Consider the following 22,113-nt stretch of genomic DNA (forward strand, 5'->3'; position numbering starts at 1 on the left):
ACAATAGGCATAGTATGAATAGTTATAAGCAAAAATAACAATATAGTGATTTGTTTTTGGGGTATTATGCCGTGTTGCGTAACCTCCGTCTTTAGCCAACGTTTCTTTAGAAGATATGGCACGATTACGAAGAATATGCATGATACGATGTATGAATATGAATTAGGCAAGAGGTGTGTGCCACAACCAAGTATTTTTTTATGGTCCGTCCTCTCTGCCTACCCCTGCGGTAGTTAGTTAGTCTAAAGGATGTTCTGGTACTCACCGGCTGATACATTAAAGAATAAGCAATCTAGTGTTGCACACTTGTTGAAAGGCTTTTTGTAGTATCAATGTTGTTCAATCAAAAAATTACAGAGAGCATGTATTATGTACAACTGCCTTCCTGATATAATTTTACTTTCACTATATAATGACTGTGATGAATGCAAAAAAAAATCTTGTACTGAGTGAGCGATGGGCCCAAGCTCACTCAAGACCACGCCCTGCATAGTTGTTAATTACTTTGTTGTTAATTTATTCATCGTCATATATATGTTTTCAATTTCACATACTTACTGTACAAGAAATATGGGACGTGTGGGATTGCACTAACCTCCCCACATCCTGGAATAAAAATTATTATTTTTTTTTTTTTGTGCAACATTTCTAGTCTTGTGACAAGAACCCCAACTTACAACATTATATAAAAGCATTGATAACAAACAATAATAGGTACACAACTTAGATAGATAGTAACAGGTAAATTAAGTAGATAGATGACTTATTTATCATAGTTTTAAAAATGGTAAGGCTAAAATGGAAAGACATTGGTACGTGAACCAAAAGCTATGCTAAATAAAAACAAAATGAATACGGAGATCGGTATCAATAATTATTTTTATGGTTTTTGGCAGGTTTTTTCATTAAAACTAGACGGTAATAAAGATTTATGAATAATTGCGTTAGTAAATTCCAGTAATGAGAAAAATGGCTCCCATTTCTCAGTAACATAACAATGAATATCAAACAACAAGCCTCAGAAAATTAATATTCAAAGTATTATGTCGACAACCGGCTCCGGCATTATCTACGTTTTCGTTGAAAGCAGCTTACAGGCTTTCATAAAATCATAATTGTTTACAAAATGGCAAATAATTGAACTAAGGTTGTAATGAGATTTTTTTTACATTACAAAGTAATGTCCGGATCAAGATCATTATTGAGTTTATTAACATGTTTTAATTCTTTTGAATGTAGCAATAACTTTGTGGCTATCCATAATAAACAATATTACTTTGTAGAAAAGCCATATTTTTTATATACCGACCGATTTCGGAACAACCGTTCCATAAAGAAAAATGTGTGTTTGCTAAATCTCTTCAAATTATTCGTAATCCGGTTAAAAAGGGGATTGCAGGCCGTTTCGTGATAATCTTTTAGTTAATTCCAAAAAACAATGAAACATGTGTTCATGCTTCTGCATTTCCCTTGATAATATATAATGACAAAATGCGAAAATATTAGGATGTTTATAACACGTGTTCAGACATCGTGATAATTTATTCGCATTTTACTAAAAGTTTATCAAGATACCTGTTAATTAAAACCTTACCCAAAACATGAAGCCGAACCATAGAAGTCGCTGAAAACTTCCAAAACCTATTCCCCTCAACACATGATCTCCTAGTGAGGAGGACTACGAATATAATCATTATCTGTTATACATAGGTATATATAAATATACATATTCTTGTAAAAATGTAAAATATATATATATTAAATAATAATAAAAAAATGCATTCGTTAAGAGCTTGCCATCCGATTTTTAATCAGATTACCAATAAGTTGAAGAGATTTTTAATAAATTAGCCATATACTCATATTTCTCCGTGTATTGTGTACATATTATGTTTAAATGTATAGTATTTATGTATCTTTTATTATTTTTCCTTGGAGAAGGAACGGTTGTTCCGAAACGGTGGGCGTACAAAAAAATATTGGTTCAAACAAAGTAATATTGTTTATTTTTTTACGATTATTTTTAATTATTTTATTTTCAATATGTTATTTTTAACTAACCGAGTACCTAACCCAATTTTACAGATCTAAACACTGGAGGTTATCCAACGCTTACCCTAATCAGATCTAAACACTTGAAAAAACTATTGATGTGCGTAACCTTAGTAGGTACCTACCTATAATAATGATAATAATTATATTTCGATGATTTGTATAGCGCCGTTATTGTGAAAAAAAAACCTCAGGGGCTCTGTACAAATATATAATATATTTCTACAATGCTCTATCTTATTATTAAAAATTGACAACTTATGGCTAACAGATAGCATCCACAAGTTCGTCGATCACTCATACAAAACTATATGTACAATGCATTTTTTTTATTATTTTTTTATTTTTTATTAAAAGTATACAATACAGAATAGAGTATATTATATAAAGCATTGTACTCCCATGAGTTAATAAACTCATTGCGGGAATGATACGCATTACATGAAACATATAGCTGTATGTATTAAATGGACATATGATGGGACATACACAGCATTATTATTTCAGATAGTCATTAATAAGATGAAGTTTGAGCATGTTAGTTTGGATCTTTTTACATTGACTTGCACATTTGATCTCGTTGGGTAGTTGATTTTATTTTGTGTGAGCTATGTATTCTAGGGATCTTAGTCCATATTTTGTTGATTTGATTTTTGGTATATGTAGTTTGTTGTGATTTCTTGTGTTATGTTGGTGTACGTCGTAATTGTAATAGAGTGTAGTGTTGGAATGTGCCGAGTGTTGAATTACTTGTAATATAGTTTTCGTTATTTCAAAAGTGGGAATGGTATTAAAAGGAAGTATTTGGGTGTTTCTGTAGATGTCTTTGACATGTGTGTCCCAAGGTAAACTGAAAATATTTCGCAGGGCTCTATTTTGGACGACTTGGACTTCTGAAATCATTTTTTTTGTAGCAAATCCCCAGATTCCGGCGAGATATATTAGATGTGAGTGAATCATAGCATGGTAAATCGATTTGACCAATGCACGTGATGCTTTGCTCGAATATTCACGAATTATTTATAACAATAACTATTTACTACTACCCCATAACCTTATTACTATACTATAAACAATAAATAATATTATTACTATTATTGAGATACTATTATAACGTCGAACCTACTTTTAACTTTACATTTTTTTTAAAATCTAAACGTTTTATTAAAAAATATATACCTTTTGGATCTGCATTATCTTTCCATTTGTCTCTTCTTTTAATTTGTCCAACAAATGCATGTCAGGTCAGATCGAGGGAGACCTTTTGACCTCTCTAATAGGACTCTCTCGGAACATCGCCTTGCACCGCAGTGGGATGGAGGCATACGTCCGTCACCCCTGGACTCACTAACCCCCAGATTCCTACCCACCCCTTGTACCTTTTTCCTTCCCAGAACTTCCCATCCTTCCTTTCTTTCCTAAAAATAACCTCCACCCAGCATCCCAAAGATGACATATTTTACTCAGGTCTTCCATGAGGCGGAGCTGATGTAAAAAGATTGATAATTGTAAGAAAATGAGTTGTGTAGTTAGGTAGTTGCTTTGCTAAAATGGTACTCACGGTGTAGTAGGTCATAGAAAAGAGTATTTTTAAGTAAGTAACACATTATAAGTCGGACAATAAAACTATCCACTATGTCAGCGGGAAATTATTTTGCAATAATTGAATATTTCAATGGTTCCGTGTGAATTGGGTTATAATTTTCATTATTATTATCTGAAGTCAAATTATCTATATCCCGTATCTGACTATGATAGTAGCGTGAGATATAATTTTCACTTATTATCTTCGTGAGTTAAGATAAATCTAAGCTAAAAGGCTTCACACACAATATTTTCAGTCATAGACACTACTTTTGTGCAAGCCCCAAAAACACGACTGTCAGAAAAATATATATTATTCAAAACGAGGTGGGTATAAAATTTTATTTTTTATTTTTATTTCCAATTATAGAAAAATATTACAAACATTATCATTCCCTCTAAAAATTTACCTTTTATATACATATATAATATATTTTTGTAACAATGAAGCACAAACAATGAATAGGTTCTTTAAAACAATAATAATTTAAAATTATTATGATTACGTATGAAATTAAATAATTTTTACATAATTCTTGGTGTATTTTGTTTTATATTCTACCCCTTTTACATCGCCGGTTTTCGAACATTCCGCTATGCTTTTTTCAACCCCTTGACAGCGAAGATGATCGTAATATGAAACACATTTGATTTATCTCGAAGGATCGTTTTGTCGGCCACCTGTATTTTATATTACGTGGTGCACCTGCAGCGTTCGATTTGAAAAATCTATGCGTCGCGCCAATTACAAAGTTTTGAAAAAGTTTAGAATTATTTTATCCCCTTCGTGATTGGTTACCGAGACAGGTGGTGGCTGCGCGCTGCCGAGTGCGCAGTACACCGAGCATTGCCGAACATTGCCGACCTCTACCGAGCGCGCTGAGTTGTTCGTCCGCATGTCGTCCGCGTCAGTTGGCGCGCGAGTCGCTAAGTGTATGGGTGGTGAACAAAACGATTTTGTTTGTAAACATATCGATACAAACTTTTCTAAAACTTAACAAAAGTTTATTAACATTAATAAAACAAAGTTCCGCGTGTGTTAACTTCATAATTGAGTGAATTAAGAAGGTTTTAAATCGCATTTTACACTTGTTTCATTACTTTTGATAAATTTTGTGCAGTGTTGTTTGTACCTGTGTGATTTTTAAACAAAGATTTTATTGTGTTTTATATAGTTTAACTTACTCTATGTTGTTGAGCAATACTCGACAAAGTTCTGATTAGTTTTTTGACGAATAAATTGCATTTAAAACTTGTTTTGTCATAAAAAAAACTTGTCTACGAACCAATGAGGCGCGACTCGAAGTAGAAAAGGCGGTCACTTCTTGTATGCGTTCACGTTGTCTACACGTTGAATGTTGAATGTTGAATATTGTATTGTATCGTAATATAGTGAGTGTTAAAAGTATAGTTGAGAAGTGAAGAAATAGTGACACAACAGTGGTGCATCTCCAAAATCTCAGTTACTTGAAGTTCTTAACTTTTGAACTGAATATCCTGCTCTCCTGGTCTTTCTGCTTCATGCTTCGAAATTTTATGGATAATCTCAACTTATAAGGTAAACTTTCTAAGCTTAAATGTGCGTACTATCTACACAAACCGCATATATATTTTTTAAATTTGGTTGATAAACAGAAAATAGGGAAACGCGAGACGCGATTTTTTAATTTAAAAAAAAAACACTTTTATAGTAGTTAGATAATAATGAAATGTAAATATTCCAGTTTCCGGAAATTGAAAATATAATGTATTTTAATAGTTATTACGTTCAAATTAAAATCGATTGTTCACTTGGCGACCATTGTTATCGATGCAAAAGTATTAAGGTTAGTTTTTCTTCTTTTATGCCAAAATCTATGATCCTAAAATAGGATTTTAGGTTCCTATTTTGGGTTTAATTAAGTCACAAAAATAAAAACTAATATAATATTATTATGTCAAAACACGGCGTGAAGAAAGACGTAAAATAATCAGTTTTTTAACACAATAGCTACTAAAATGCACTATTTTCCATTTCCGGAAATGCTACCATACTTCTCATTATTATCTAACTCATACAAAGTATTTTAAAAATAAAGCTGATCTCTATTTTCTGTGCATCGTTTAATTTAATTAAAGGGTAAATTAATTAATTTAATTAAAGGGTAAATTTGTTGTTTATGTTATGCTTTAGAATTTATTATTTTAGTGGATGACCGGACGGTGGGTAGATTTTACTAATTCCTTAGCAGGAGTATTTATTAAATTCACTTTACTACCTACTGTTAATTATTATACTTGTATACGAGCATATAGATCATCAATGTGGACCATAAATTGGAAATTATGATAACTAAGTTTTTCAGTTTATTATCATCGTGTATATTATCGAAAAAATAAACAAGGCGTTAATAGCTCTGGCACCGACACTGTAAACTATATTCTACGACTTTTTGGTATGTTGGTATTCTTGTATTAATATAAAATATCCAGGTTTTGTGATTTTTTTAGATTGGCAGTACCTGCCTATCGAACCACACGTCGATCATCATCCACAATCTTATGTCTATATATAAATATTAATGCGAAATTAATATTAAATAGCACTATTTTCCCGAATCGTTAATGCATATGGTTATGGTTATTAATTGTTATTTTAAATGCATATTAAAACCGGTAGTTGTAGGTAAAAGTTTACCTCACTTTTTTATATTAATACAAAATATCGGAAATACAAACATAATATGAAACTGTCAATATGGCGTCTTCCCATTGTCCCATACAAAAGTAAAATTTCATTTCACGAAATTGTAATTATAAATGCAATATTATCCATACCCCGGATGTAAATAGATGGCTTTTATGGTAATTAATTTGAATCGGTGTTATTTAAAAAAAAACGTTTTTAAGCGTGGCCAGCAGTCCTAAAAGATTACACGAAGCATTTTTAATTAGGACTGTGTTGATAAACATTTAAAAAATAAATCTACATAGGAAGGTAGCCATGTTTGAAGTCTACATAGTTTGGGTTCCGTAGGATCCTACTGATCGTGTAACCAAAAATAATGGCACGGTTCACCTTCATTCCAAACATTTTTGCAGCGGTCATTTTTACCCGAGATGTTTTGGTTTTTACTTTATCTTTGTTTATTTTTAAGACCTGCCTAACCTTCCTATCTATTTTATGTCAAGTGCAGTAGATAACATCGTTATAATACTTACCTACCTTCTTTATTCATGATAACGGTGATAGATATCTGATAATTTTTTTTGTAATATACAGAGCGGGAATATTGACCCATGTCCCCTAGTTAATTCAAATTAATTTGGGTAATAACGTTTAATATTCTCTTTATAATCGGGTTTACTGAAAAATTATAAGCAATAATACTTATTGCTGCCGAAGTATTTTTCTAGCAGATTATGCCGACTATCGGCATTTTTGGAGGCTGGGGGGTTGCAAAAAGACGGGGTCCTTAGTCTGGATATGAACAAGTTATAACGTACCCGAAGCTTAACGGAATCATATTTGGTATTAAAAATGTACATTTGCTGTTCGATTTTTTTTTTCAATAAATAAAAACTCCTTTACCCGTCGCCACTGGGTAGTTTGGTACGGTCTAACATGTCACGTGATAGGTACTCCGTCTCGTTTCAGAAGCACGGTAACAGTCGAGACAGAGCGCGTATCACGCGATCTATCGCTACGTGTAGCAGTGTGATCGGTGGCGATATGTTATGTTATTTTTTTGTTGTTTTTAATTTAATAAAAAAAATTGTCATCGAATAGCAAAATGACATTTACATGTTTTTCTCCAAATATGACCATAAATCTCTGGTTAAAATCCTTCGGGCATATTACTAAAATTACCTTTCATAGTAGAAGTGGAGGACTTACAAATGTTACGTATTTAGGTATGACATAATTATTCATAGCCACACAATTTGAAATTACCAACTTTTGACATTAACCTCACGAAATAGTTTGCTTTATAAGCTACTTTCAAAAGTACCTACCACCTAAATATAAGTACCCTTTCTAAGTACATTCATTTGGTATTTAAAAAAATTGAACTGCTGTATATGTTAAGGTGTAAGTAAATGATCAAATTAGTAGCGCAGACCCCATGTATAAAAGCCCCACATAATTCGAATCAGTTCCAATTTTTAAAATTGCGATTAAAATAGTTTTCTACTAAAACTATTATTTTCTATAGGTAGGTACTTTATATGCAGGAATAACAAACGTAGGTTCTTCGCAAACAAGCGATAAAATGCCTACCTTTCCATAATGTATATTTTACCAGACGATTATTTTTATTTTATACGCAATTGATTTTCTTTATTTGGTTAAAAAAATCTCTGTTTTCATCTTTGGCAAGTCAAGTTACATACACCATAATTTGCACCCAAAATGTACCTACCTGCTTGGCAACTTTAAAGTAGCCACTTGGTAGCTATTTAAGCTACCTTCATATATAAGCGATTCGAATGTTTGAAAAGGTCAATTAGAGTGATTACACAGGGCGCGGGGCGGTTGAACCGCACGGTTACGGAACCGAAAAGTTTGACATAAGCTTACACGCGTCGCGTCGGCGGTTACCGCGCGGTTTTGCTTTTCCTCATCGAGTTTAGTAAATGAAGGTAGAAAATGAGCGGTCTCGTGTGGATGTTCGCCGTTCGGTTCAACCGCTCTGTGTGAATAAGCACAAGGCGGAAAATAAATTAATACAATAAACAACTTTTTATATACCACTATTTAATCAAAAAAGATCGAAATGTTTCAAAACCAATGGTTTCTTTTTTATTTATTTATGTACTAACGCTCTATCGGTTTTTTACATAACGATAATAAATTAAATTTTAAACAACAGTATTACATAAATAAAAATGATTTAAAAAATAAAGCATAAAAAAAATATTGTTAAGTTATTATCACACTAACTTAAAACTAAACAGTGCTGAACTTATTTGGCTTTGAATGTGTCAAGATTTAAATCGATAATATCAGCGACATCTATAAGAACATTTTTAAATAAATACATTTGTTACTTTTCATTATGTTTAAGCCTGTGACAGACCACTCTATATTCTCGTGACTTGGCCTATTTCAGCATATCGCTCATCATACATTCCCGTTGGGATTGCGATGATGCGTATAGCGTAATCTGTAGCCCCCTTATCCCGACGAATAATCCATTGCTTTCCAAACATGTCAATCCGTTTTGATTAAATAGTGGTGTACAAAAAGTTATTTATTTTATTTCAATTAAATATCATTCCATTTACGACTTATGTCATTTGTTGGTAATCCAAGGGTTCGATCTATAATATTGTGTTTAATCAATTCGCGTTTTAAGAACCAGTTTGGATAAATTCTAGTTTTGTATCGTTGACCAATGGACTAAAAGCATGCATAATTCATTTATTGTAATACGCTGAATTTACACAAAAGTTTTAGCATTAAATAGATTAGAGGTGCCAGTTCTTTTAAACCACAACTAATCATTGAAACTTAAAAAAAAACATTAGTGACTATTGTGTTTCTATTAGTTTATTTGTCGAAATAATTATAGCTCTAATTTGAAATTATCTTTGATTTTTTCGCACATTTTATTATTTATTTTTAAATCTAAAGAAATGAGAGAGGTTACGCTGATTTTTGGTCTAGAGTACCAACATTTAAAAAAACTAATCTATCTATATGTATAAATGATGTAAAAATAAATGTTTATTTGTTTGTTATTATTAGTGTTTAGAGTGTTTAATGGATTAACGTTAATTAAAGACTTAACGCATCATATCTGCAATAGTAAACAATTACGTATACAGTGGTGAACAGTGGAAGTTCACCACTGTATACGGAGGTCCGAGGAAGATATTACATGTCAAGTGAAACAAAAACTTATAAAAAGTAAACTTTTTTAATTCTTTAGAATAATATTATTTCCATTTTTGTTGTTTGTTTTTGGGGTGTTATGCCGTGTTGCGCTAACTCCTTCTTTAGCCGACGTTTCGGACAGCGTTGCAGTGTCCATCATCAGGGCAGATCCGGTAGATCCGAAGATGTTATATCTTCGGATCTACCGCTTAACACCCCAAAAACAAACAACAAAAATGCTTTTGGCCGTGAGAATCTAAAAACTTACCAATATTATTTCCATCTTAAAAATAGACACAGTTTTCAGGTACATTAGAATTCACAACCTCAAAACTTTCGAACCATTTAAAACCCCGCGCAACACCGGGTACACGTGCTAGTTAAAAAATAAATGTAGATATCGGAACTTAAATAGTTTTTTTTTGTTTTTAAACAGTAATGATATCACTAAAAATAAATTAAATGAGCGTGATTTATGCAAACTACGAATCTATATCCAACCATTATTTTTACAACAACAAATGCCCATGAAAGCGTTTTAATTTTTTCTGTACACTAGACTAAAATAACAATTTACACGCGTGCCTACTGTCGGCACGCGTAAAAGCGTATTCTAAAATTATGGTTAATCTTTTCGGACGAAAAACAAAGCATTTTGATGCGGAACCAACAAAAAAATGTCTAACGTTGTTCTCTGTTGTCCTGAAAAATGCACAGTTAGTTTGAAGTTTTTAGTTCAAAACAACACCGCTATTATTTTCCGCTCATTATTTCTATCAGAATTTACGAAGCCTTTATTTATCCATTTGACTGGCAAAAAATGACAAGTTTGTACGAAGCTGTACATTATGGTTGATCGGGCGATGTCATGTAATAACTTCTATAATATTATAAATATGAAAAGTAACAAACCAGCCTACTGAGATATGACTTATTCAAAAGCAATTTTACAGTGAGATACAAGGAAAGCTCGTTCAAATGCAAAGATATTATCTGGAAATATCGTAAACATATATATATATAAAGAATATTTGCAGACGAAAACCTACAAATTAGTCATGCCTCATAAAACTGAACGAGCTTTATGTTTCTCCTCTATTCGTAGTATATTGCTGTGTGGGTGAATTCTCTCTGTGAATCCTTCCCCTGTCCAATGAATTTCAATAACCACCCCGTTAAACAACCCTCTTCCCCATCACGCTGGTTTCACAATTAATTAATGGCGGGGCATTGTCCATTTGATGAAAAATATATTTTTTTATCTTTAAAATTTCTCGGTATTATTATTGTAAAGCTCAGACTAAAATATCCCACACGCTAATGGGCAATGATAAATTAATCTTTTGAGATTTTTTGTCATCAAAGTCAAGGCTGTTCCCCGAGGAATTGCAGTAAATATATTTGATAAATAGTTCAGCTCTCCCGATATGTGACGCAGGTCGCAATGAACAACTGCATTTCAAATAAAATATTGTGGGTACTATCTTATACATTGTTTATCTGCGGTCTTGGTAATATAAAAAATGCTAAAATTTACATTGTTGTGTCATGCTTTTCTTTACCTATTTTCCTCATTTGATATAACTTTGATTTAAAAAAAATTGTGTGGTCTTCCAACCACACAAACAAGTGCAACTTATTATTTTTAGATTTATCTTCAGGAAAAACTGAAAGTTTAAAACTCCTGATAAGTGTTTACACTTTCTATTTCGACCACAACTATTATTATCCCCATGTGAAAACAATGTGCGTGTTTATATAAGTTTTGATGCAACGCAAAATGTTGTAATACTCGTATGTGTTTGCGTATGTATAAGTACTTCGAATGCGCACTTTGACAATTAGAATTTTGGTGGAAGTCATTAGTTCATTAGGAGTCGCGAACCGCTTGTAATTCGCTTCCGCAAGCGTTCCGCTAATCTAATTTTTCACCCGTCACCCTCCCGTATTCGTTCCTGTCTCGCGTGTCCGTAAAGTAGACACGGACGCTCGCCCGGCTGCCTGCTACCGGCTACCGGCTACATCACCAAACCATCAAACATCAACAAGCAGCTCTCACAACAGTCAGCCGTTCAAAGTGCCGGGGAATTATAGAGCACGCAAAACGCAGAAAATTACGTGCAGCACCAAGCAGTTGGTGGTGTCGGCTATGCACAAAATTGCACAACTAGGGGATGTTGAACAACCAATCAACCAAGAATCGAAGTTTACTTCGTTAGTTCCGTCATTAAATTGTGGCGATATGTATCCAGGCTATTCATCCAAACCTTTGGGTTGATAAACAATTGTTTTGTAAATATTTTGGGTTTCCCCTTCTTCGACGGAGAATCCAGCACATTTATTGGGGTATGGGAATGTTCTCAATATTTTATTAGATTTCTGCTTGTTCATAATGTTAATTCTCGGTAGGAATAATAGATTTGTTGGTGATTTAAACGTCGCTAGTGGCCAAAACATTTGATTTCGAGGAGAGTAGTCGTGCAACAATAATTGTATGTTTTATATCGGAGCCCACAACACTTTTTTATGAACACTCCGATGATTTGTTAGTTAGCTGTTTGGTGCAATTGACGTCAATTGGAACTTCCACACGTTATTCAAAGGCGCTAGGTGTACTTCTAATTGAAGATATCAAGGGGGTATGAAAAGTGGAAACTAAAGACTGGCACGCACTGAGCTTTGGCTGGAGTACATTTTTTTTTTTTTTTTTTTTTTTTTTTTTTTTATTTAGTTACTATATTACATTTTTTTAAACATTTTTATAAGAATTATATATATTTATATGATTAATTGATATAGATTTTTATAGTCCTCCTCACTAGGAGATCCTGTGCTGAGGGGGACTAGGTTTTGAATAATTTTTCAGCGACTTCTATGGTTCGACTTCATGTTTTGGGTAAGGGTTTCCAGAAACTTCTACGACGATGTTTTAAATATGCTAGTAAGTTCTTTTTCCGGTAATTCCTTAAGCCAAGATTTAATGTTCTTAATGCAGTTGTTTTTTGTTTTGATTTGTTTGATACTAAGTGGGAGTTTGTTATATACCTTTACTGCTAAAAATTCAGAGCTTCTTTGTCCAAAGGTAGAGTTACACTTTGGTATAGTTAGTATCTCTGTTTGTTTGGCTCTGGTATTATGAGTATGTGAGGTGTTTTCCTGAGAATTATTTTTGAGGTGTTGTACCAAAATGTTTTTGGCATAGATTTTCTGTATGCTTGGAACGTCAAATTGTTTAAAAATTTCTGTTGTTGATGTCCTTATGGGAACCTTTAGTATGGTCTTTATGATGCAATTCTGAGTTACCTTCAGCTGTTTTATATGTTTTGATACTGCTGAGCCCCATCCTATTATTCCATATTCCAATTTGGAGTGGCATAAAGCATAGTAAACTCTCTTTAAATCCCTAGCTGACAAAATGTTCCGTAATTTTTTGAAGAAGTAGATGAGTTTAGTTAACTTTTTTGAAGTTCGATCAATGTGTGAATCCCAGTGTAGTTTATCGTCAATTTCAATACCAAGATATTTTATGCTTTTGGTTTGAGTTATAATCGAGCAGGAACATTGAGGAAATTTTTTTTGACATTCATGTAGTTTGAGTATATGCTCATTCATTGGTTGTCCTCTTTTGTTTTTGGAGAAAATTAAATATTTGGTTTTATTCACATTTAATGTAAGGGAGTTTGCTTTAAGCCAGTTTTGAAGAACAGTTAGGCCATGTTCAGCCTCCTTATATGTGCTTGTCCAATCTTGTTCATGGAATAAAATTACAGTGTCATCTGCAAAGCTCATTATGTTTCCTTTGATGGGAAGATTCATAAGGTCATTTATGTAACATTGTTCCTTACATGGCCCGCAGCCAAATCGCCGCTCGCTGGCTAGACACCGCGCAACGGAGGCTGTGCACGAGATTTACGGTCCTTATCCCCGCATTGTTTATATGTTCTGGATGCAATTGTTTGGCCTCCTTGTGCACTGTGTTCAGAGCAACACTATTTCACCTCAGCCTGCTGCAGACCCAATTCTCTCGGCCTTTATTTGCGACTGTTCCTGTCCTATTATTCGAGAGCACAGTTCCTCTCAGTGGAGGGTACTTATTTAAGTTGCTTATTATGTCTGTATTGCCGGCTACAACTAGGCACTCAAACATGGTATACTATAAACTCTAACTATTCTGTTAGGTGTTATACATATATCATAAGGGTAATAAAATTTGTACATCCCATTTCACACGGAGAAAATTTCTTGATAAAATATTTTGCCAATTTATTCAGAATCTTTTCAAATTATTCGTATTCCGGTTAAAACGGGATTGTAGGCCAAACGAACGAATTGATAGGAATCCTGAAAACTTTTTAGTAAAATACCAATGTTTGAGCGCCCTTGAGTTGATTTTTCACAAAAACGTCGCTATACAAGTTATCCTACTAATATTATTTTGTCACGATGTCCAAACACGTGTTCATAAAAATCCTAACATTTTTGCATGTCGTCATGATATATTATTAAGACAAAAGTAGGTGTCTGAACACGTGTCCCGATATTATTACGAATTCACTAACACTTTATCAGGAAGCGGTTTGCGTTTCCGTTTTTAACAAGATTACCAATAATTTGAAGAGATTTTTAATAAATCACCATTACTCGTTTTTTTAATACTGCCGTTATGTATCTGGGTAAATCACCTACGAAAATATGATATTGAAATATGAACCAAGTAGAATTACTCAATTCTATTAGGTGTAAGAATAGATAGTAATACTTGTGCAAACCTAATTATTTAGCCATATTTTGCTTTAAATGCATTCATAATTAATTTTAAATTACGCGAATAAGAGGTAAAGCATTCCATAGAGACAAGCCATATAATATCTTTAGTAGATATACCTCAATTTTGCTCATAAAAATAATTTCTTGTGCAACAAATTTTAGACCTTTACCGATATAGCAACGCATTACCGCAAAGTTATTTCTGTTACCAAAGATAGGTGTTACAAATTACAAATCCCCGATCCGTATCTTGTGATGAAAACCAATTTCAATCATTATACAGATTTGTAAACAAAATACGGCAGAGCATAATGGTCGGCGCTGTAAACGTGACGAGAACAGTCCCGAGTCAAATCGCCTCGCAACACGATTTCGGTGAAAAAATAGATCATCCATGATTTTTTTGTAGAAATCGCACACGTGTTTTGGTGGTTTTATATAAATAACGGACATTATTGTACGCTATACGACCACCAGCATATAATAGCTACAATGATTTGGATGGATCTGGAATAGACATTTACCGGAGTTCAACAAATGTGTTTTTAAACTTGAATTGGTACCTAGTAATTTTATTTATATAACGCCTCTAATACATACGAGCTGCTCCGAGACAAAGCACAACCATGCGAAGAGTATTAATATTAGTCTACTGTACATTTTGAAATATGCTCTTAGTTTTGTCCTAGTGATATTCAGTATAAAAACCTCTTGAAATTGGTTTAGGGACCCAAATCTAAATTTCCAGGTACTTTCTTACCTTTCTTCCCTTTCTCCCTTCCGCACGTATTTATCTCTGCCTTAGAACATTGCCTAATTTGAGATGCCAATCCCGCATGCTTTATATTCCTTTTTTTTAAATGATTCAAATTTGAAATATCGTGTAAGCGTGTGCTGTACTAAGTATTCCAGACACATTCACAACTTAATATATCGTAAAGCAACTCTTACCACGATCTGATATTATTTGTGAAATTATATATTTTTCCGTCGTGACCTTATGCGCCAAAGGAATAATAGAATATTAATCGTTCCGATTGCCAAAGAAATTACTAATCCACGTGCTAAAATATGTAAATGTCATATCACTTCATTCATTTCAACACGCACCTTCTAGGGCTGGTAATACAACTAGACCTCTTAATTAAAATTATAATGAACATGATTGATATGCATAGTAAGGTAGTTTCTTGATGATGTATTAAAGGGAATTAAACATAAAAGAGATTAAACATAATTTATTTTAATCCGTATGGTAATGATTTAATTGATATTGACGTAAGTCCGACATATTCCCTGTTGCGATTTAAATATTTACATAAATATTAGTAGGAAGTAGCGTAGGAAGATATTTTAAGGCGTGTCTTGTGATTGTTGATAAAAATTAGCTTCCACTTTTCTTATTATATAATATTTTCTTTCCAGAAGTTGACGACGTGTGAACCTTGTAATTGAATTTTTTTTTAGTCTATAATGATTATATGTCAATTGTGATTATGATGAATACTGCAAGTCTGTCCTAAAAATTGGCTAAAGTCAATTATCAACGTTGTAAAAAATTTGAAAATATTTCTGAACTTCCAACACAAAATGCAACAATGACAGAAATACTGACAAATGTGTCCACAATAACAGAGAAATTACGGATAATTTATACTGCTACCAGTTCTTAAACGTTATATCAAGTTTTTTTTTTTCAATGTTTTGTGTAGAAAAAAGATAAAATGTGAGGTTTTTTATAACCACCCCGGGTCTTCGGGAGTAAGAAACGCATTTTAGCATAAAGCTTTTGTAGGTAAAGCATTTTAAATACACGGGAAGTTATTTTTATCTAAGTGCGCACTCGAGGAGTACCTACCGGTTGGAAATGTAGAAGTTCAACCGAGAAGGACCCAATCTCAGATAAAACAGTTGTACCCGTACCTACCGATGGGTCATAATTAGTTAGCTTTTGTAATGGCACGGCGTTTCTTGGCGGCCGAACAAAAAGCTTGAATTACGGCCGGAGCAGATGCAGACCGCGATACCGCAGATACCATCTCCCTACAGTGCTGGATTCGTTCTGCCGTGGTGATATCGCGATCCAAACGGTGCCACTTACAGCCACATACTCGCCATTTAACTCCATGCTCAGCATTGAAAAAATGCATTCAACTTGTTACCCTGACCACCGATATGGTCTTCAACGTGATTCTGAACGCCACGCGTTTAAGCTACGTTTTTAATCACACACCCTTATTAAAGCCCTAACTCGCTGACCATGCTTGAACTATCTCTTCAAACTTATTAACATGGTCACTGTGAAGGTTCATAGTTTGGTTTTGAAATCTGGTATGGCTGCATCAGCTATACTAACACATAGCTCTCCCCAGAAGTGGCAGTGTTTGCTTTGCTCAGGGCACGCGGCGATTTATCCCCTTACATGACTGCACGCGCAGATATTCAAATCAGCGTAGGTAGCATTTGCGAATGTAATGCATATTGTTAACTTTGGTACGCACACATTAGAGTTGATCTCCCGTGTAATAACTTCCTACAATCGGAATAAATAACGTTGATTTTAAAAGAATTAGGTTATACGTGGGTACTCAATTTAAGTCCATTTATGCTAGTAAATATTCGTAGCTTCTAACCGCCACGTCACATTACGATATTATCACCGGGGAGCAAATAGGACCTCGAGTCGGCTGATTTCCTTTGTTTTCTCTCAAACTCTCCTGAGGATAGAGATACGCAACCCGCGGTTGCGGAACTCCTCGTCTTTATTGGTACGCGAACCATTTTCCATTAGACCGCAGAAGATGAAAAGGCAAAGTAATCATCGGAGAACCAAAACACTATTTATTGACTGGTTGCTTTTTCCGCGTTGGTAATTTTTCGTAAATCATCTCAAGAGGCACAAAAACTGGTTGTGATTAATATTGGAAAAAAAACAAATTCACTCTCTGAAACAACTTCGTCTTGATTTGTATTTTGGTGGATTGGGTGTCGTATTTCAAGGTCCGTTGTAACATTTTCATAAAAAAAAGATTGCATACTCCAGAGGAAGAGGCAGGGTAGAGCGAGAGAACCCCGATTAGCATCTCAGACCTTGTCCCACTTCTGTGTTCACTCCGCTGATATATTCTCCCTGACACCGCCTTTTCCCGAAGGATCCCGCGAACAAGTTGGGATAACGGCCTCTAAGTGGCTGAGAACACTTTGATGGCCTTTTCTCCTTACTTTACTTCTCAGCCTAGATTCATCTGCGGACGACTTATCCTCAGGACATCTCCGCCGCATCCTTCAACGGTTATTCTTTATATTTATTATGGCTTGATTTTTTGTTGACTTTTGTTATGTGAATTATAAATCAAAACGCGGGCAACCTTGATCTTTTATGTCCCGACTTGACTCTGGGGATTATCACTAAGCATAAAATATATATTCTGGTAAAATGAATTGGATGGATCCTGGTTTATGTGTGTTCCTCTATATCACACACAGTTTGTAGAAAATGTTATTATGTCTAAAATACTTCATTAAGCATGCGCAAAACAGAAATTAGTGATTTAAATCGTGCAAAATAATTGAAATTTACTAGTTCCGACTCCCGAGTGTAAAAATATTAACGTTGGTTAAAAACAATGTTGAGTTTTGTTATTATTAAATTTGTATTATTATTTTTGAAATCGTGCAGCGTATGCTTTACGGTCATAAATAACGAATATAATTCTGATTAAAACAATTCTACTGACATGAGAATTGACACAGTATAGAGTGTATGGTATGGAGTGAGTGATCCATTTAAATCAGTAAAACGTTTGGAAGCTGTAGTAGGTATCCATTTCCATCCGTCATTACAATACGCGTCCAAACAGACGTTTATTTGGAATCATGATCGACCGGATAACGCCGCTATAAATCACACAATATACATAGAAGCTTTTCAACTCTGATGGTTTCCACTCGACTGGATGTGCTTTTATTCGCGTTTCAAATGAATCATATTTCAAATATGGATTAACTTGACAACAATCAGAGTCACTATATTTCATAGCAGGATAAACCCGGCCACAGCGATATAACATACACTAGAGAGGATTTCCTGTCTTACATTGCATTAGGAGTGCATCGCACTATTTATAATAATATGTGTTAAAATGTTCTTCGGTGTCTTTCAATACAATATTTTACTGGCCATTCATTAAAAGTCATTTTTTGGATTCATTATTTAATTAATGTACTCCTTTGTGGAACAAGTAACCGGTATTTGCATTTGCTTCTTTTCCTCGCTGTGTCACCCAGTCAGGTGATAATATAGCACACCTGGATGTATAACAGTGGATCTCTTGTAATTTGTGTTAGATTATTATTGGCTTAGTACGTAATTATGGAATCGTAATACGGAAGCGCATAGGTATTCTAGAAGTGCAGTATAACGACAATATTGTTGGCGTGTTTCACCTTGAGTAATTCACTAGTCCTGGGTCGTTTTGGGCTCGATTATTCGATAGCCTGCAATGTTTTGCACGTGTAGTTGAAGGTGTCTAGGACGACTAGTGTGCTGAAGATCAATGGCGGATCGTACATTTCATTGCGTGAGTATTTATACTGGTGCCCGCTGTAGAGCGTAGAACATGCTTGCTGTAGGGCTGTAGAACACAGAACAGCCCTCGCGATGTTCGGCCATTTTTATTACAAAAAGCGGCCGCTCACGCCGATTCATATATTTACTTTAACATTAAGTGCTTCTGGCCCCATCCCCTCGTATCACTGCGAACAAAAAGTTTCACACTGCGGCAGGGCCGAACCGGGCAGTGGGCCCTGGTTACTGAAGACAGAGCTTTTAAGTTTAACCTTTAAACACAAACATTTTTCTACTCTTACACGAAAGTTTTTGTAATATTTGGAAGAGCGTTAGTAAAAAATATTTAAATTCATTACATAATATCCCTTTCAAAATGATGTCCTAGCCTAACTTTTAATAATTTAAATAACTTATTCCATATTATGCTGTCTCAGTTAAAGTCACAAGGAGTAAATCCATAATTGGTTTTATTTTACTATATAATACTTAATGTACAAACTGATTAAATGTAAACTGTCGATTTCCCGAAAATTAATAAATAAATTATTCGTCGAGCTCGTAAAAAAAGATCAAGTAGATCACAATTTTTTTCACAGCCAAATTCATATTTTATGCAAAATTTAAAAGGCTTATGTTTAACTGCTTACCAAATGGAGCAAAAGGTTACATCCAAAAAATTCATTTTCAATCCAAAATCGGTATTTTATGCTATCCTATTTTATACTAAAACGTTACCTATATATTTATGTTTACCTAAGTCAAATAAAGAATCTGACACCAAAAATAATACCGTTTTCTCACAAGTAAATGCTTATCAAAATTTGAACCCCAACTTACTAAAAAATGTTATCTAAATAAGACCATTTTGTTATTTTATTAAAATATCTGCTCAAAAAAGTTAAGTTTGCGTACATTTTGAGATTTTATTCTTTAATTGATTAAATTAAAATGCGTAAATTCGGTTAACTCTTTGGTACTCAATTTGGCTTCAGTTTACATTAAAGTTCAAGCAAAACACTCATTTATAAATACTTCTTTATTTGCGATGCGGATTTACTATTTCATACTTTCACTTTTTGATACACGTTTCTTTTTTGATATTCTTTGTCGTTTTAAGGGTAAGTTAAGGGGAGTCGAAACATATTTAATTATTTTTTATAATTTTACATATTAGCTACTATTAAATATGGGAAAAACATTTTTTAAATATTTTGGTTAATATTTGATATTATCTCGAAGGTTAGTAGTATTTTTTCTTGGCTAAATAGTAAATTTAATTTTAATTTATATTATATGTATAAATATAAATTAATATTGCGTTCATTTGAATCCCCAGATTTTCATTAAAATGTACAGTGAATTATTACTCTTCCACCTACACAGTGAGTACCTAATAACAATAATGAATTGTTTACCTCGTGATGCGGCGAAGATTCCTTTGAGGTCGTATCAATCGCCGGGCCTACCCTGCCGCCTAATAAAGCGCCCACAGCAGCAGGCTGGCATGGCCCCAGTGGGGTAAGGGCCCGCGCCTATTCCCTCTCTGCCCCTGGCATTTAGCCGCCCCTCCCCCTCCCTAATGAAGTAAGGGGCAAGCCGATCCGCCATATTGGCACAGCGGACCGTAAAATCATAAAATTAAATGGGTTCTATAATCACGGGGTGGATTTCATGAAGTGCCCTAATCACTGAATCATTCCATGATTTACGGATTACATTAATATAAAATCTCCTCTAACCGTTCGTTCATAAGGCCGATAATTCCCTACCGCTGCGGGATTATATCGACTCCCGAAGATGTGCACTTGTTCGATTGTTTCCTCCTGTTTACTGAAGTTACGGGCTTTTCGGATAATAAAAAATACCATCGCAAAGCCCCTGTTTCAAATTGAATTGTTCGGCTTAAAATTAAAATACGTGAACATTCGTTTCGAAACTTTTTTGCCTGGTAAATCGAATTATTCTACCCAATGGTTTAGAGCCCGGATATTGTATCTAACAAACAGCATTTCGTAGTTTTGAACCCTTGGAAAATTATTTTATTTGGATGTGATCTCCGTGTTCTAATTTCTAAGTCGTGAACGTGTAATGTCCGTTTTCATTGAGAATGTAATATTAATTCGTTTCTGTCTATTGTATTTGTAAATATTTGCTCGCATGCATGTCTGACCTTAGAGACTGAATGAAAATGAGCATTATTTTATTAGCGAGGGTGCCAAAGCCCCTAAGGGTATTGTACCTCCCTCGGGTCCACTCCCTCCCCACCTGGCTCACCAGGCTAAACCCTGTTGCACTAATGGCGACGTATTTGCGTAATGGGAATATGTGGATCATGCTTGTTACTCGCGGAGTGTACCTAATCATACTTATCCAATTTACTACGAGACTTCGACAACACGTATCTACGTTTTACTTTCTTCTTATCGGAAACTAATTTACTACCTTTCTCGGTGACAGTAACAGCCTTAGTTGATTTATATGTACTTTACAGTGATTTTTCAGAAGTCGAGTCCTAAGGCAAATATTGTTTTAATTACTACTATCATTTTTTTCAATAACCAAAGAACTTAATCAATAATACGAACTCCGTGGCATAGCGGTAAATTCCTAGTCTTTGGATCCATTCGTTTGCGAATTGCAGGTGAGTATCGAGCAGTTCGAACTCTTGAGCGAGTATCTAATAAAAATAAGACGGGTTTGGTTGTCATTATCGGGCGTAGTATTTCGCTATTGAATCAGCAATTCAATATTTGAAACTGGTTTCATGAACTTTGTTTGACACGCGAATGTTCTTTAGAAGAGCTCGGAAGCGGCACGCTCGGGCGAGACGAGTAGGCAGTAGGTAGTAGGTAGTACCTACTTACTGGGCAAGTATTCAAAATTAATAAATCAAACCAGTTCGTGTGTTGGGATGTCCTATCGTTTTTAACGGTGGTCATAACTGTAAATAAACAGCACTAAGAATCGATTATAAATGTTTGTTCGTCTTACCTGTAGTACCTACCAGTGATGGCATCGAACATCGAACACGTAAAACACGATCTCATGATCTTATCTGTTCTAAAATTATGCGTTCCATGTTTGCGTACCTAACTTTAATGTTTTGCTAAACATTAAAGTTATCAAATATTCTTTATTTGCATTGAAAACGAAAAGTGTATTTATTTTTAAAAGTATAATAATTATTGTAATCATCTAAATTGCTATTTATTTTCAATTGTATCTTTTTGGGCTATTCGCATCAGAGAAATCGTGACATGGTTACAGTAGCGAAAAACGT

The 22,113-nt window shown here is 34.2% G+C and overlaps 1 protein-coding gene across 1 annotated transcript in view; it reads left to right on the forward strand.

Moving 5' to 3' along the window:
* Positions 1-4,559: 4,559 nt before the first annotated feature.
* Sema1b (Semaphorin 1b) overlaps positions 4,560-22,113 on the forward strand; it is a 262,804-nt gene continuing 245,250 nt past the window's right edge. The window contains exon 1 of the mRNA XM_089647332.1: positions 4,560-5,194. The gene's annotated coding sequence lies outside the window, so the exon portion shown is untranslated. The remainder of the gene's footprint in view (positions 5,195-22,113) is intronic.

The sequence above is a fragment of the Hesperophylax consimilis genome, chromosome 3, assembly GCF_061612785.1.
Source record: "Hesperophylax consimilis isolate HC1 chromosome 3, BYU_Hcon_1.0, whole genome shotgun sequence".
Classification (NCBI taxonomy): Eukaryota; Metazoa; Arthropoda; class Insecta; order Trichoptera; family Limnephilidae; genus Hesperophylax; species Hesperophylax consimilis.